This window comes from Poecile atricapillus, chromosome 2, assembly GCF_030490865.1.
Source record: "Poecile atricapillus isolate bPoeAtr1 chromosome 2, bPoeAtr1.hap1, whole genome shotgun sequence".
Classification (NCBI taxonomy): Eukaryota; Metazoa; Chordata; class Aves; order Passeriformes; family Paridae; genus Poecile; species Poecile atricapillus.
The window spans coordinates 34,652,971-34,671,273 of NC_081250.1; the positions used below are offsets into that span (position 1 = coordinate 34,652,971).

An 18,303-nucleotide genomic window follows, 5' to 3' on the forward strand; every position below is an offset into this window, starting at 1 on the left:
AACATTTGAAACGCTTTTAACAGTTAACCAGCTCAAATAACACAGAACCAGAGCAGCAATAAAGAATGAATTAAGACTGATTGCAACTACAGCCAATTTTTTTTCCTCATAAAGAAATATAAAAGGCTGATATATATAAAAACTACCATATATATATATATAGTAATTTTGTCTTCAGGTTTTAGCATGACAATAGCCATTCTCTTATCTTTTAAAATAACTGTTTGGTTTGAATAGCAATCCTAAACCCACAGTCTTTTTTTTTAATTTGCGGTGTTTCAGGATGAGTTTGGATGTGCTGTGGAACCACTGATAGTCCCATCGATGCACATAATTTGGGAATTGGTCCTACAGCTCTGAGACAATCCCGAGGAGATTACATTTAAGATACTTGGCACATTAAGAGCATGAGCATGAGAGGATAAGAAAATAGGTGTTTTGTTAGTGTCCACTTTCTTAAAACCTGGAGATGTGTGTGCAGCTTTTCATTCAGAAACACTTGCTGACATTAGATAGGCCTTACACGTGGAGCAAATGGAGGTTCAGCTGGTGCAGACTGTTGTGTTCAGTTTTCCTGTTTTCTAAACAAAGAGTCTGAATGAAAGTCTTGAAGCCTCCAGGAGATGGCCAGGCTGGAGAAAGACAGTGCTAAGTGTCCCCGTGTCCTGCATCTAACTTCAGGAAAGTGATGTGGTTTGCAGACAAATGGAAGAAAAGCGACTGGCTTGCCTAGAAGCAGAATAATTTAGTTGGATCCATTTCCTCATTTTTGTTCTGTAAAAATTCTTCAGGACTTTGACAGATCTTCCGTAGCTCTTGCCCATGTGTTACATTTTCTCCTGAAGAAAGAAATTCTTACAGCCCCAGCTCTTTGCTAGGATCTCCAACGACACTGAAATGCAAAGCTCGTGCCATTCTGCTTTCTGGCACAGAGCCACCTGGCTATCAGCAACTGAGCCCAGCTTCCAAGCTCTGGAGCAGGATTGCTATCCTGGGTGGATACAGTCCCTTCCCTTCAGCAGCTGTCCTGATGTGCCTATGTACAAGAGCTTTCCTCACTGCTCCTTGTGTGGGGCAGGTTGCTCTTCTGTCTTTGTCCCCCCTTTTCCTACAAGCATTTGGGGCTGATGTGGCAGAGAGGCCATTCAGGCATGAGGCTCTCAATTTGGCTGGATTTAAGGCTAAGGTTGTATATCATCCAGACCCTTTTGTGGCTGCTGTTCTTCCCGCAGGCCATAGAAGCTGTCCTTCTCTCTCTGGGCTGAGCACCTTGAAGATCTGATGCCTTACTTTTCAGAAGCAGACAAGTAGAGAGGAAAGACCTGGATGGATCTTTTTTCCCCCCCTTTTTCTTTCTTTTAAATTTTAGTTAAATATGTAGCAAACCACTTGTTTTCTGTGAAGGAATCTTCCTTGTATCACCATTTCCAAGCAGGGAGTGATGTACTGCTCATGGAATGCAAGCTGTTTCAAAGTGTACATGTGGGAAACTGGGCCTGCCACTGCTAATTCACTGAAGTGCTGGGACTGGAAGAAAATCTGCACCTCCACAAAGGAAGGCAGAGAAACTATTCTACTATGCACAGACCAGAACTGGTGGGGTGAGAGGGAACACACTCCTTACTCTCTCCCACTTTTGTTATGTGCTGGGTTTGGCAGCCTAGTTCAAGGTGCTTGCATGGAATTAGCAAAAGAGGGATATGTCCTGGGAAGGTTAAATGGCTGCTGCTTCCAATGCTGCCCTGTTACAGAAAAAAACCCAAGAAGACCTTGTCAAGTTCTTTACAGAAACTGTAAGGGGGGGAAACATTTGAGTTCTGATTATTACAACAACGGAAGATTCATCAAACAACAGATCAAATCAAGGGGAGGTTGGACAGAAAGCAGTAGCAGAAGTCATTGAAGTGCTAGTCTGGACCTAGGAAAGTTCATTTCAATTTCTAATTCACCACTGATTTCTTTTGGCAAATTTTTCTCTTAGTCTCTCTCAGATTCAGTTCATCAACTATAAAATGTGAAAATGAATAACCCCTCACTTTACAGGAATGTTAAAATGAATTTAGGTATTACAGGAGAAGAATGTAAATAGGTTCCTCTGATACAATGTCTTGAACATTTGATGCAATTAAACATCAGGAATTTTACTCAGTGTATAGTTCTTTGCCACAGTAATAGAGAAGAATTATGGTATTATGTAACCATGTCTAAAATAATCTGCTATTAATTTCCTGGAAGCTAAAATAAACTGCTGAAGAGTGAGACAACAGAGTGAGAAAAATGAGAATGCTTATACTAGACTTTCTTCAGGCATCATGTTAATCTAGTGCCCACCTATGGCAGAGGGGTTGGACAAGATAATCTTCAAAGAACCCTTCCAGTGCAAATTATTCTAGGCTTTGCAGAAAAGAAACTGAAATGGAAGTTAATTATCAGACATATTTATTAAAATAAACAAATGCTAATACACACAAAACATATAACTAAATGTAATTTCCTTTAACTTTTCCAAATCAAGATAAGGAAAAACTAATAAACATTAAGATCTGCTTCAAAGGTGTTCAACATATTGAAGTGTAGGAAGGCTTTTGTTTTCCTTCTCTTGCTTCTTTTTCAATTAAAATTTGAACTTTTTCATTAATTCCATTAAAAAAACATCCTCTTAAATATGACATTCACAAATCCTGTAAGCATTGTTTTTTCTTTTGAAAAAGTATTATGCTTTGCTTATTTTTCCTTTTCTCATTCCAATTAATTAATTCTATTATAGTAGCCCTCAAAGACTTGAAACCAGACTCCATTATTTGCAAAATACTCAAAAAAGAGTGTTATGTCAAGAGAAGTACAAGCCTGAAATCCTCTCTCTTGTCTTCCATCTCTCTATTACAGGCTTTCTTCTCTCTTTAGAAGGTATCCATTCATTCATCATCTTTTGTGTGTGTGTTTTCCTTGTTTTCCCTAAACTGGGCTATGCAAACAGTCTTAGTGGCAGACAGACTTTGAGGAAGCTTTCCATCCTAATTTCTTCACATTGATGAAAGTTATGAAGCACTGCCAGTGTGAATACTGCCTGTAAACAAGAAGTGAGTGAATTGAATGCACTTCCCTAACCCCTCTCCTCCGCAGGGCGAGTCGGACACCAACAGATAAAAGTGACGCTATGACAACAAACATCGGAGGCATATCCATGCAGACCATTTAAATGAGACAAAGCATTTCAGAAAAGAGGAGATGTAAGGCTCCCCATACATCCAAAGGAGCTCCTTTTGCTTCCTCCCAATGGGAAGAGTCTGCCCATTTCCAGGAGTTCCTTCAATGGACAGGGCAACTGGGAAGGTGATTAGAGTCTGTAGAAAAGCACTGCATGTGCTCTCGTGCCAGCAAATGTGAACTTCTCATTTGGGTATGAGAATGGCAAGTTAAAAGAGTAGGAGAGGAAATCCAGTGTGCTCTACCCTGAAAATATCCAGCTTCTATGAGCAGGGGCACACCAAACACAAACACTGGAATATCCAGCAGCCCTTCAAAGTAAAAACCTTTCTAAAATAACTTCCACCTAGTGCGTTCCTAGGCTCTTAGAACAGATTGTCCAAGAACAATCAAGTATTTGTTTGTTGTTTTTTTTTCTAGAAAGATATCAACAGCAGATCAAGAATTATACCCTCCAAACAATTAATGCAGCCTATGGCCTAACCAGAAAAATCATTATTTCCAAAAAGTTCTATTGACAGAATGCTGCAGCAACCTTTCAAAGCTGCTCCCACATCCGACGACAACAACAATAAAACACTGTGCTATTTTTCTTACCTCATAAAGTTGTCATCTCAGCTCAGCTAAACATCTTAGCTGCCACCCAGCCTGTAAACATCCTTATGTGGGGAAGGTTATCAAATAGGTCATGGAGAAGCAGCTCTCCCATTATCTAGGGTATTATCTAGAGCCCTCAGATTTCCTGGAGCCCTTTCAATCTGGTTTAAGACATGGTAATGTTACAAAGGCACAGCTATTTCTTGGCCATTGCTAGTCTCTGATTTACTAGCTTCTACTAATGGATAAAGACTAAGTGCTCAATCTAATCTGACCTTTCAGGCGTGCTGGCTGTCAGAGTGTGTTTGCAGCCACCCCTTCTATCTTAACAGTGTCCCTCTAGGAAAGTGCACCAATCTCAGAAGGAGAACACATTCCCTTTGGGTTACCAGCTTTAATTCTGTGCCCTTCACAACTTCTGTTAAATGTGGTAGACTCAGCTGCTGCTTCTCAGAACAGGAGCAAGCACTCTACTGTCCTAATCCTCTTCTAGCAGGTTCCCATTCAAAATGTCCTGCACTGGATAGGTAGCATTCTGTGCAGCATTTACACTGGTTTGATAACCTTCTTCAGTATCTACTTGCCATGCCAGCCTCTAGACTGCTGGCTGCCAGGCACTCCTTCCCCTGCTTTCATCAGTGCTACTAAAACAAGGAGACTGCACTGTCCTCTTCTGCAGATTCACTTTTAGAGGTTCGGTAATCAAGTTTTCTGACATTAAAACTGAGATTACATGAAATATGGATGCCTTGAAGTATTAAAAAATAAAGTGGGCAGGAACATTATCTCTAAACATCAGCTTTAGTCATTTAGAAGCAATGTATTCCCAGATTCTGGGTCTCCTTAAAGCCTTCTCTCTTTGCACAGCCAAGTGCCTGCACCTCATCAGCAAACAATGGAAAAGATTCAAGTAGCAAGATCCTGCCCAGTTCACATTTATTTAACCCTTTGTCCCCACTATATTCTTTTCACCAGCCTTCCTCTTTATGTCTAAAACAGCTGCTGAGATTGTTGGTGCAGAGAGTTAATCTTATTAATAGTTTTGGTGTTTATTGTCAGAGGGAATTGGTTACATTCTCCTCTCTGGGCCAGTAGGTCAGGGGATTCAAGTTCCCCACTGAGGCTTGGAGCAAATCTCAGTGCTGACTGTGCACCTTATACTGGAGGAGGGGGAATATGCTGCATTGGTACAGATTTTGAATTTCCAGTAAGACATTAAAGCAAGTCTTGCCTGTCATTTTCAAATATATTCCAGGTAGAAATTACTGAACCACTTCCACAGCAGGGAATTTGACTGCACTTTACCCCTTTTACTTGATGTGAAGATATGAGTTTGTGTACCCACATTAAGAACCAGATCTGGCTAATTTACTACATTGCCACCCAGCAGGGAAGTGTCCCCTTATGTCCCTTAGAAAGGGTGGTGGGGAGGCAGAGTTTTAAGTGTCTGGGAGCAGAGCCTGTTCACTTGAGGTATGGGTGTCTGACACACTCACTTCAGACCTGTAGTAAGTAGCATACATAAGCTGGAAGGAGGAAAAAACGATGAATCGAAACTCCTTCATAATATGGAGTGATGACTGAGTTTCAAAAAGGTGAAAGGAAAGGAAGGGAAAAAAGCTGAGGAAGATATTTTCTTTGGGCTTTCCTTGGAACTGTCCCTTTGTCTTCACCAAATGGAAACTTGAGGAGTTCATCTCTGCCTTTCACCCACTGCTCCTCTGCACTGGGAGAAAGCAGCAAAGGGGGTCAGAATGGAAAAGTGCTTGTGCTCAAGCGTTTCCAAATGTTTCATAGCCATAAGCATTTATTGGTTCTCACCCTCCACCCTATCACCACCCCCTCCATATAAAATCAGAGACTGAGCTCCAGCATCCCGGCAAGAAAGAAGCCTTCTTCTCCTTTTTAGAAACCTACATGCTCTGATGCAATGCTTATAATGCACTCACACTCAGCTAGGACAGCTTGCCAAAGGCAGTGTCAGAAAGCTGCTGAAAGAAATGTCTTTCATAGATATTCCAGAGAATATTCCAGGTGTGGAAAGCAGGGAATAGTTCTTTCTGGGCTCATGGATATAGGGAACTTCAGCTTGACTGAATTGAAGGATTAGCAGAATAATTCTCCCACTGTACCCCCTGCCTTTAATACAAACCTAGCAGTTACTTTCCACCCCACTCTGTGTGTAAAACAAAGCTGAAATATGATATTTAAATTACTCCCAAGGATGCATTTGGTGAAAAGGAAGCCATGAGCCAGATACTCCCATGTGCTTGTTCTTTGTCAGTCTTGAATTTTGGATCATTTTATGGAGGGAGAGAGCACACTAATTCCTAACATTGCTAGTATTTCAATGAGCACAGCTATCAATCATTTAGGTTCTCACTCTCTCTTAATATTTGGATAAGTAAAATTGCCAATAGTGCAACAAAATCAACCAAAGTCAGCCCACAGGAAAAAAACAAAAAAAACAAAAAACCACCACTGCAAAACAATAGGCTTGAACATAGTCCATTGTCTATTTCTGTACAGAACAGAAATAGTAAACCAGCATGAGTGTATGAGAAGAGCCTGTGCTCAGACAGAGCTGTGGCACAGCAGATGAGGAGCTCATAAACACAGGCTGCCATGCTGCAGTGCCACTTCACTGCTGGCAACTTGAATGGCTGGTTGTGTTGCCTGGTCATTTAAACACTCTGGGTCCAAATCCAGCTTCACTGCAGCTATTCTGTCTGGTTTATATGGACACTGCAAAGAGACTTTGTTAATATATCCAAGAACTGATCAGACTTCAGAAACTTTCACTCATGCCATTATTTTCAGAAAAAAAAATAGCTGCTGCAAACTGCATTGCAAAACATGTATTTTCTTCTTTCTAATTAAGCCTGTTTCTGTTCCTTGTATTACCAATAAAGAGAACAATATTGGAATAGCTGGTACACTTTCACATGCGAGATTTCAAATAAAACAAAAACAAAAAGAAGAGAATGTAAGGGCTCTAGAAAGACACCAGAACTATGTGCCCAAAGAAGGGTACTGCTTGTCACAGCATTGTCCCTGAGTGATTTCCTCACACATCTTGCAATTTGTGGTTTGGTTCACTTAATGAAGCACCAGCTTCCACATTTCTGCAACTCTAGATGTTTATCTCCCATTTTCAAGACATTTCAAATTCTTACAGCTGGAGATAAATCTTGAAAACATGAGCCAACAAGCCTATAAGAAGAGTAAAAAAAAAAATGTTTACTTCTTTTTAATCTTTTTTTGGCTCTAATCAAGGGTAAGGCACAGGCATTAATAAAATTGATAATAAAGTAGGTGTTCCTTTTGCTTGACATCTGGTTTTTCATCCTGTGGGAGTATGTTGAGACATGCTTTCAAGTCATGCTTTTAAGGTTTTCTCTCTGTCCATGAGGGCTAGTAATGCAAGTTCTCTTTTAAAATGGAGTATCAAAGTCTTCCAGAGCCAGTATTTGAAGAAAAGAAAGACAGAGTGACACTCTCAGTAATAACACTGACATTTCAAGTGAAGTGATAATAATGGAAGGCCAGAAAGGGTCTGTTATCATCCTGGCAGAACTCAATTACCTCTTTTTTCAACATCTGTCTTGGTACTGTGGTTACTTTCCAGCTCTACACATCTTTTTCTCAAGTGGCAGAACCAAGTGAACTGTTATATATGAATGATAGAGAAAAATATATTGAGTTGTGTGGCCTAACTCTGAGATTTCATTATGCCACTCTACAGATCTGGTGTGGACATTCCAGGGAAGTTTCTGGGTCCCCTTTCCTGATGGTGGCAGCCATCTCCAGTATGTGACCTGTGGCTGGCAAGTGGCTGCTGCCTGCATGCCCATTTCCACCAGAAATTACTTACACATGAAGAAAATAATGAGGATTTTTGCTTGTGTTGCAGATGTGTGTGTGTATTTACTTTGCATCTCATAGTGGCAAGCTGCAGTTCTGGGGAGAGGGGAGTGTGAATGATGTTAGCTACTGTCAAAGCCCTTGGCACATTCCTCGAATCCTGGTTGATGCCTGGATGGTTGTGGAGGGTAGATCACACTGGAATCACATTGGTGTGCTTGCTTTTGGTTGTTGCTGTTGCCTACCCCCAATTATGAAGCTTTCCACCCAAAGGAGATGACTAACTGGAAAAGATGGGAACCCTGCTTTAACATCTGCTCTTTTAAATAAAAAGTTAAAAAGAGGGAGAGGAGAGGAGAGGAGAGGAGAGGAGAGGAGAGGAGAGGAGAGGAGAGGAGAGGAGAGGAGAGGAGAGGAGAGGAGAGGAGAGGAGAGGAGAGGAGAGGAGAGGAGAGGAGAGGAGAGGAGAGGAGAGGAGAGGAGAGGAGAGGAGAGGAGAGGAGAGGAGAGGAGAGGAGAGGAGAGGAGAGGAGAGGAGAGAAAAAGAAAAAGAAAAAGAAAAAGAAAAAGAAAAAGAAAAAGAAAAAGAAAAAGAAAAAGAAAAAGAGCTGGCAAATAGTCCTTGCCCCAGTGCAGGGATGGCTGCAGCTGAGCACAGCCTGGCCCTCTGGGCAGGGAGGGATGGCTCTGACACGCTGGCACTGGCACATTGCTGAGGGACCCATGTCCAGCCTCCTTGGCTGAAGAGGAGTTGACTGGGAGAATCATTAGGCCTTTGGGGAGGGAGAGAGGCAGGGAGGCAGGAATAACCTGCTAGCTTAGACATGGTAAAAGGCTTCCACCTCTCAGCTTTGGAAGTCTTAAAAAGCCAAGTCCCATTTGTGTGGCATTCACACATTAATGAACTAATAAAGGTTAAATAAAATAATAAATTACCATGGATAGAAATTAATACTTCTTTTTAAAATGAATATATGTGTCAAAACATATATGGAGTTTGGAGAACAACTAATATAGATCTAACAAATACCTCACTGTTTTGAAACTATTTGGAAGTCAGCTTCTTCTGCTGGTACTTAGTCCCAGTGAAGCTATTGGCAAAATTTTGATTGGTTTCAGTGCAGTTAAAATTTCTCTGTTACACACTACATCCTTCTTCGGGAGAATTCCAGCATAATCAAATCTACCAAGACTATCCATTTCTGTGAGAACTGAGCACTGGCATCTGCATTTAAAAGGAAGAGCACCTAGGAAGATCATTTTGTGCTGAAAAAATTAACTTTTTCATGTTGTTTTAGTAGAACTACCACAATATTTTTTTTTTTTCCAAACCTGTCTCCTCTGGTCTATTCTACAGAATGTGCTCTGTGAAACACAAAATAGCACAGGACACAGGATTTCTGGGCTATGTCACTGGTCAAGAGAGTTGTTCATCAGTTCTGATACAGGGGCATAGATATTTTCTTACATTTCTTCATCTAGTCCTAGACAGATTTCCCCAAACCCCTCTGCTTTTCTTCTCATGTTTGCTTTTCCTATCTATCTGAAATCGGGATGTGGATTTCTTTTAAGTGCCTTTAATGTTCTTTTTTCCTTTTGTTTTGTTTTTGTTGCTTCTTAAATGGTTGATTAGTCTGGAAGTTAGTAGAGATGAAAATATGAGAATTAAGCCATGTTATCCCAAGCAGAATGAAGCTCAATTTATTGCTTTAAATTTTGGAAAATGGAAGATGACTTCTAGAAAATTTATAAAATAGCAACTTTGATAAATGCTGACAGATTTGGGAAAAAAAAATTCAAAATGCATTTTAAAGAGCCATATTTCCTCTAAAGAATTGCTTTTTAACACTGGTTAAGTTTGCCACAGCTGACTTCTTCCTCTCAAATCATATTTCAGATGTACTTACTCTTTCACAAAGCCCAAGCCTAGGAGTGACATATGTGGTGCTTGTTGTGTTATCAGGACCTCTGTCTGAAGATTGACACAAAGCCAGTGTAGCACTTTGTTCTCCATGTTCACCACCACTGCTCATTTAACACCTTTCTCTAACCATGGCTGTGACCACTTATTTTGCCTTGAAATCGCTAAGTGGACACATTGGTTTTGTTCTGTGTCTGGCTTCTCAAAATCTTGGTGAAAGAATTTTGTCATGGGTTGAAACTTGTCAGGAAAAGGGGAACAAAAGTAAAATGGTGTAAGATTTAAGTCAAAATTATTTTGAGGCTGTTGCAGATTTGTTTCACAGGGCTTTTTTCTCTTCAGACATGCCCAGAGCTAGGTCCATGTCTGAATCTGATGTGGCTGAAAATGGCTGTTTTCAGCTTCAGGACATCCAGCCAGGACACTGTAAATACTTGGGGATGTGCAAACTTCACACATTCTGCTGATATTACAGCACTATTTACCTGCTTGCAGTGAAGCCCAAGCTGAAATAACTTACTGCCTCAAAGCTGTATTGTACTGTTTTGCAAGAACTTACCCTATACAAACATACTTGTCAGTAGCCTCAGTGCCTGAGGTCATTCAAAACACTGAATTGAAGGATATTCTTGAGGTATTTGACAGTGTTTTAAAGAAGTCTTGTAATTTCACTGAAAATTAATTGACTATATTCTGAAATAACTTCTGAAAATGAATTTACTTACGTTTACTGAGCCATAACGCTAATTCTGCATTTACCTAATTTGATGTTTATGTAGTCTCATCTACTTCCACATGAACAAACTTAACGCAGCTGAAATCACTGTGACTACAGAACTGAATTTAAATCAGTCAGCTGCTTACCTGCTGTCCTTAAGCAGGGTATCTGCAGTAAAGATGAAAGAAAAATCTTCTGCCTCCTGCTGCAAGGGACCTCCCCCTGGCATGTCAGTGGGACTGGTACCAAAGTGTCCACAATGACAGCCAGCTGCTGCAGAGCACACTGCCTGGTGCTGGCAGTGCTTTGCTCCCTCTGTACTGCCCTTGCTCTGGAGATAGCTCGGGCAGGCTATCACTGCGCAGCGTGCCTTGTCTCGCTCTATCAGTGCCAGCTCCATAGTGCTCTCTGACCTTTCCCAGTCCTGATGTGTGTGAGCTGATAGCAGCTTAAGACAAATTTTGTGCCAAGATTTTTTTTTGTTGTTGTTGTTCTGTGATGATGGACGAAACATTATGTAGCTCAGTCTTGTGCTGTGCTCTTCTGATCTGCACAGTGAATGACACTGAACTTGTCAGAGTTCTGAGAGTGTTGAATTGACTTGTAAATAATGGGCACAGTTATTAATAGCCATTAAAAACTTCCTTTTCTGCAGTTCTGTCATCTTTATTTATTCCCTTTTTTTTCTCTGCTCAAAGCCAGAAACTGGTAAACAAGTGAAACTGCAGGTTTCTGCATCATCACTTTAGTCAATTTAAAATCCAGTACTTGAATTTAACTATCTGTAAGGGCTTGGATGCCATATTCAAGTTTATGGTGTCTGCTGAAATTCTTTTAACCATAATCTGTCTTAAAATGAGACTTTTCTCCACTTGCCTTGCCTCTGTCAGAAGCACAACTGTGAAGCATCTGGGGTTGTTTGGTCTTCCACACCAGCTACTTCTGTTGTGCCATGCTCCACCATACTTGACAGCCCCAAGTCACATTCTCTGTCTGTCCCAGCCTGCTCCTGGGGAGTTCAAGCCCTTGGGGTGGAGCAGGGCTGCCAGGGTGGGTGCCAGTGAGTGGTGGTCATGGGCAGAGGGGGCAGACTGTAGGGAGGACGCCGCTGCCAGTGGCAGAAGAGCTCCGTCATACGGCAGGAATCCCTGCCCTGGGTGACGGACAACGCTGATTAGAAAAAGGCTAAATGTCAACATTGTTCTGAACTGGTAATTGGCAATTTTCCAAGAGCATTTTAGACATGAGACTTTGGAGATTTTTTCCTCCCAGGCTGCTCTCCCTTCTCCTCCTCCACCTCCTTTCCCCTCTAACCACTGTAACTCATTCTGTCAAGAACTGAGTGCTGTCCCTTCAGACCTTCAGATAAATCCTTTACAGCAACAATTTTAAAAGCTGCCGTAGTGTCTCTTTCTGTCTGTCTGTCTTTCCTTCTTGCCTTCTTCCTTACTAATTTATTTTGTGGCGAGGGGAAGGTGGCCCTGTGAGCAAGGTGAGGGTGGTGCAGAGCAGAGGGGTGAAAGTCATATTTTGACACATGTGGCTTTCCATTTTTGCAGAGGTCATTAGCACTCTGCTTAGTGACCAGAAGTTGATTACAAACACCGTGTAGCACTGATGCTTTGCCAAAACATTTGGAGAGGAGATATGCGCTTATGGTCCCCTTGTCTAATTTGTCTTAAAATATATTATTACCAAAAAGATTTAAAGAAAAATTTATTGCTTGCAAAGAGGGACCCAAATCCCCAGGGCAGAATAAATAAAATAAAAACATGAGAAGTGCATTTATAGTCCTCCTGAAAACAAGAATGCAGTCTTAAAAAGGTTTCCTTAAAATGAAAAATGAATGACTGAGTTGCCAACTGCTACTAATCTAAAAGTTAGTGCTTTTGATAGTGATGACTGTGCTGCTAACTCTGCGTTAGCAAGGGTATTTTGTTGTAGAATAAGAGTGCTTTATAGAACATTTGCTCCCCTGTGGTTTAGAAATTAGCCTGTATATGGAATAAGTGAGCAAAGATGGAATGTATTTTCCATTGCCCCAGTTATTCCTATGCATGTGTGTGTGTGTGTTGGTGTGCTTTTGCATGTGTGTGTCTGTGCACTAATAGCTTTGTGGTGATGATGGAGATCATCAAGATGATACAGAATGGAAATACTGTGTGATTTTCTGGAGTCAGCTTTTTAGGACTCCCTTTAGATGGGAAAGGCAGTGATTTCTGGAAAGCAGGTTTGCCAGCAGGCTGCACTTAAGATCCTTAGATGGTATTTACTGCAGAAATGTACATTACTGTGATGTGTTTGAATCTGGAAATAATTTTTCCCACAAGGGAGAAAACACCTTGTCATAAAATATAGTGTATTTTACTTGTTTATTCAGTGTTATGTTTTTCCAATAAATTGTGGACTTAGCCTTGTTTTCATTTATGTTAGTGTAAGATTTTCACCTGCATTCAATCTAGTAATATTGACTGTATCTAGCTCTGATGCTCAGTGTGAGATTTGCTTTCCAAAGTTCATAGTGGCATTTCTGAGGATCAGAAGCTGCAGCTGTTTCTCAAGCCATCAACAGCAATGTGAGCCCCAGCAGAAAACCTGTAAAACCTTTTTCTTCTACACACAGTTCATGTGTTTTCAGCCCCCATCATACTTTGGCTGAGGACTCTATTCTCCTCCACCCTCCAGTGGTCTCTGGGCAGAAGGAGCAGACATTCAGGAAGAAGTACACTGGTATTTTCCTCCAAGTGTGGTGGAAAAGCAACATGTGCTGGTGGGGTAAGAGCCAGGCAACTAAATGGGCAGAACTTTCATTCATCTGCCAGATCTGCTTTTTAAGAGCAGCTGGTAATGGGGAATTGAGTCATTCAAACTGACTAGAGTCTTGCTTGTACTCTAGAAAATGGGTCTATTTTCTTCTAACTAGGGTCTACTGAAGGGAGTACTGTTTTCTGCTCTTTCCTGGAAAAAGAGCTAGGAGAAATCCCATTTTTCCATATTGTTTGTTGAGCTTTCCTCTCTGCAGGTGAAGTCAAGTCTTTCCCTGTACCACCATACACTTAACCTCATCACCTTTTTGTCAGTTGGCTACAGTGTTGAACTGATAAATGACTTGTGCTGTGGGGCAATGTCTTAATGCAATTAATAACAATCCTTTAAGCGAAATTTGTATTTCTTTAAATTGAAAGCGCTGATAGCAGTAAGCAAACCTCCCCTTAGGACCCATGGTGGTGAAAAACCTCGGAGGCAAGAGAAGAAGGTCTCTTGGAGAGGCTGTGCAGGCAGTGTCACATCAGCAGTGTGAGCTGATTCCAGTGACTCCGTCTCACGCAGCGCTGGACGTCCTTGGCAGAGTGACAGCCAGGCCTTATTCGTTGAAACCCTTCCTGGCGCTGTGGCCACAAGAACACCCCAAGTATTTTAAGTTAGCTACGTAGGTCCTATTCTTAACTCTTCATCTCATCAGATACTTTTCTTATTAGGACTTGAGAGCCTTCCCTCTAAGGTAATGATGATGTACATTAAACATCCGTGGTCAAGTCCTAGCTTGTGTGTTTCTAATGTGTTATGACTGTGATCCGTGCAATAGCTGTGCTCCAGCCCTGCTGGGCCATGTGACATAATGGCGTTTTTAATTTCCTCCTTCCAGTGCGACTGTCTGTTCACATGTAGGAAATTACTTTGTTTTTCGTGTTAATTGGTAGCATGACCTGTTTCAGCAATTCACCATCTCGAAGGTATGTCTGAGATCTCCAAATGACTCACTGACATAAACGCAGATGAGCTAAAGCCACTTGTGTTACAGAAGGGCCGAAAGCCAAAGCAGAGTATCTTGATATCCGAGATAGCCTTTTAGCCTGTAGGACCGTGAGCCCGTGGCCCACTTTGTTAATGACTGCATTGAATTCTGGTGGCAAATGGTAGGTTGTAAGAGGCAGCCCGCAGAAGTAGTCATGTTAAATTCATGGCCTCTAGCTCACTTGATCAATTGCAAGCTGGTAGACATTTATTTAAAATTTATACCACATGAATGTCTGAGGTAATAGGTGAATACTGTAAAGGGTTTATTTAAAAGAATATTTGACCAGTAGGGTCTTTAGAGATCAAATATTTCATTTTCAAGGGTGTCCTGCATATTTGTAGAGGAGGAGGGGAAAGTAAAGAGGGATTTGGATAATGCGAAATACCACAGAAAGCAAGATTTTCCAAGGAAAACACCAGGAAGCTTGGTATGAGCATTTAATGTATGCTGAAGTTTTTAAAAGGAAACATTAATGGTGAAACATGCCCTCAAAGGACAAGCCGGCAATAAATTTTGTGTCACAAAATTACCTGTCAGTGAGATTATGTTTAAATAACGTAGAATTGTTCCTGCTTCTTGAGGGGTTGGGAGAAACTTCACGGGAGATTGTTCAAAGTATTCAGAATTATGTGCACAAATCCCATTAACAATAATGGGATTTGTGTGTTCAACCCTGCTCAAATGGCATTGAAAAATGTGGCTGTTGCTTGTTCTTCCCCAAAGCACAGACATAGCAAGGGAGCAATGAAATTCAAAATATTTTCTGTCAAGAATTTTTTTTTTTTATTACCTTCCAGACGCAGAGTATCTGACTAGCAGCCCGTGTGTACTGCATTATGATTAAAGCCTACAGGCAATTCTCCTTTTCCCTGGGTCAGGGGTGGGGTGGGGTATAACAGCAACAGAAAATAATCCCACCAAACAGATTTGACATGTCAGCGTCCCCATTATCTGTGCCAATGGGGAACCTTATTACATAAAAGATCAGCAGGACTATGAGCATTTTGAATGAGTGGACTCTAGTAAAAGGGGTTTGGTGTTTTTTACCTCTAATGTCCTTACTTGAAAAAAATCATGGTCTTTGTTTTGATGTATTGTAGATGAGACCAAGTTCTTACAAATTAAAGTATAGGGCAGAGAATGCTCCAAAGGTGGAAGGCAGAGGAAGAAAGGGGAAAAATACACAATTAAGTCAACTATGACTGAACATGTTGCCATGGGATTTGATCTTATCCTATTTACAAGAGAAAACTTATGACTCATGGGTTCTAAATGATCGAGTCATTACTCATTTATGGAGTAAAAAAAATGGATACCTTTTATGGGATTTTTATAAATAATGATTACTTCCCCATATTTATGAATACTGAGCAAAGACATGCTGCAGTCGTAAAGCTCTCTGCATGCGTGGCTTCTGTGCAGACTTTTTGAAAAGTATTTAGTGTTAAGTGATTGTTTCTGCTTTCAAGCTGTATTCTCCATGGGGTTCTGCTTGTTGCCTGTGCTGAGTTGTAACCCTTATTTCACAAAATCACAAAGGGAAAGGAGGATAGGTTTTGCCAAAATCCAGGCAGATGATGCCTAAAGTGCAGTTCAAGATGGACATGTGAAAGATACCTTTTTTAAAACTATTTTCATTCCAATTAAGCCTGGCAGGGCTCTGCAGGATTCCAGCAGTTCTGGTTGCCAGTGGTCTGTTGTGATGGTCATGATGCCGCTTACCATGTACTTTTGCCTAGTCAAGACTTTTCAGCTGCTCCTGAAGAGCGTAAAAAACTCTAGCCTGCCCCTGCACCCTTTCTGGACACTTCTGACTTGTGGGTTATCACCCTGTGGCTCTCTGTTTTCTTAGTACTGTTTCCTTCTGCTGGTCTTTGTTAGGTGTGGTTAGCGCTTTCTTTTATCCCTACCACTGCCCTCACTCACAGGATTATTAAAATGGGAACCATTATGATCTGTTCTTGAACTCTGTCTTTTTGCCCCAGGAGGGATCCATGCTCTTGTCTTGGTGCACGTGAAGTGTTAACCTCTTGTGCTGCTAACCTTCCTATATGGGTTTGAAGTAGTGCACGTAACTCTTAAGAGGGAGGTATCTGCATATCAGATTAGAATCTGATTTGGTGAGAGGGAAATCCATTTAAGAGCTTGTGTAATGGAGACAGTCACAGAAAAACTAATCCTTTTTTGAAATTTTGATGTATGACAGCTGGGCAGATACATCAGGAAAATGGATTTTTCAAGGGGAGCAATTGTAGTTTTAAATTTTATTGTTTTATGCACAGCCTTTGCAGTAACGTTTCTCCTTGGGTGGGCAGTAATTTTATGATGGCCACAACTGGCTTCTGACTGAGTTCAAATCTAGAGTGTTCCGGATCCTAGGGATCAAGCCCAGTTATAAATTTTGCATTTGAAGTTATGCATGTTTTCCTGAGGGAGAGTGTGTGAAGAGGAGAGGTTGTGGGAGCAGTGAATGCTACATTCAATTCTTGGGTTACAGTCTACCTATAATATCTTTCCAGTTGTGTTTGTGTATCCGTTTTTTTCATATCCCTGGAAGTATCTCTCTCTGACAATCGGACAGACTTCTACAGAGGATTCATAGATGTGGATTCTTAAAGCAGCTGGCCGTGGTATTGAGATAAGCTTCCAAGGCTTTACTTGATTCTCTGGAGAAAAGAAACAATTGGAAGAGAAGCATAAAATGATTATGCTACTACAACAAAGACATCCCATGGATGCAGAGGTTGGAAACCCCTTGCTGAAATTCATTCCTAATACCTGTGTAGTTGTGTAGAGATGCAATTTTTAGAGACGTATTTTTTTATGTAGATTGACTCTGGATACCAGAAGAAAGTGGAATCTGCTTTCTTGTTAATTCTGTTTGTGTGCCAAACTCTGTGTTTGTGGGAGACTATGTATGTGTTTTAATGTACTGGGCAGTAAAGTCTAGTACTTGACTTAATGTGATTCTAGCTGGTTTAAAATGTCCTAAGTGTTACAATACATTCACACATTTTAGTGGTTGCTCCAACTCCTACAACCAAAGAGAGCTACATGCTGCCCTTGACAGGGTTACACTCTCTCAGAAAAAATGAGAACTAGAAATTATATTTTCCCCTTTTTTCCATATATATATATATATATATATATATATACACACCTATACCATTGAATTGCAATCTGTAGGGAATCATTTGAAGAAAATGGAAATTACTACTTATGGGAATCTATGTACAAAAGACAATGCATTTGTAGAGAAAAAGAGACAGGATATTTGCAGCCTGTCTGGAATAGCAAAAGCTTTTTAGTCCTAGTATTCTTTTATTTGCACTACCTACCCAGTGCTCAGAGACCCTTTTCGTAAGTTAAAAGAAGCATTAAAGCTTCACACATGCTTTAACTTGAGGATGTGGAGAGAATTCTGGATAGCACTATTGTTCCTGTGAACAAAGCCAATAAACTATTATCCAAATCCTCTTTCTGCTTTGGTGTCAGACAAGGAGATCAGCCAAAACACTGGACTTATCTGGCATGTATTGGGTGTCAGTTATGAACAAAATCTTGGTTCCAGCTACGAGAGTCATATCTCAGAGCTGCTCTCAACAAGTTAGATCAAGAAAGCTGTTGGATTTTTTAAAACATTCTGCTCTCTGCAAGTGAACTAATGTCAGTTGTGTTCTGGATGGCTGTTGGATGTCACAGCTGTAACAACAAAAAGTAGGATTTTCTTTTTAACATCATACTTCAAAAGTTAAATTAAAAATTCTCTGGCAAAAATAACTCTGTAATAAATAGAGTATGCATCAATAAATGTACCAAGGAAGGGCAATCTGCACCTGATATAATAAAAATATTTCTCATGAAGCTTCTGTTCAAAGAAGTGGAGTATTTAATTGTGATGGGTAACTTCTCTACAGAATTTTACAATTCACTTATGGGATGGAATTTCTATTATATTAATGTCCCATTTACACCATTTTGGCTTCATAAAAGGTATTCAAATATATAAGAAAATCTGGTCTATAGAATATATTGTGCTCTGAGAAGAATTTTTTGTTGAATTTTACAAGTTGCCACGGTTTTCAAGTCCTTTTCTGTGGAACTTAGAAATTTTAATCATTGTTAGTGTAAATATGGTAGGCACGTGTGGCTTTAATTTACAGCGAAGCATTCAACACTTCCTGTTTTAGAATTGTA

The 18,303-nt window shown here is 40.6% G+C and overlaps 1 protein-coding gene across 5 annotated transcripts in view; it reads left to right on the forward strand.

Moving 5' to 3' along the window:
• Positions 1-18,303, forward strand: part of CREB5 (cAMP responsive element binding protein 5) — a 258,218-nt gene that overhangs the window by 96,870 nt on the left and 143,045 nt on the right. The window lies entirely within an intron of this gene.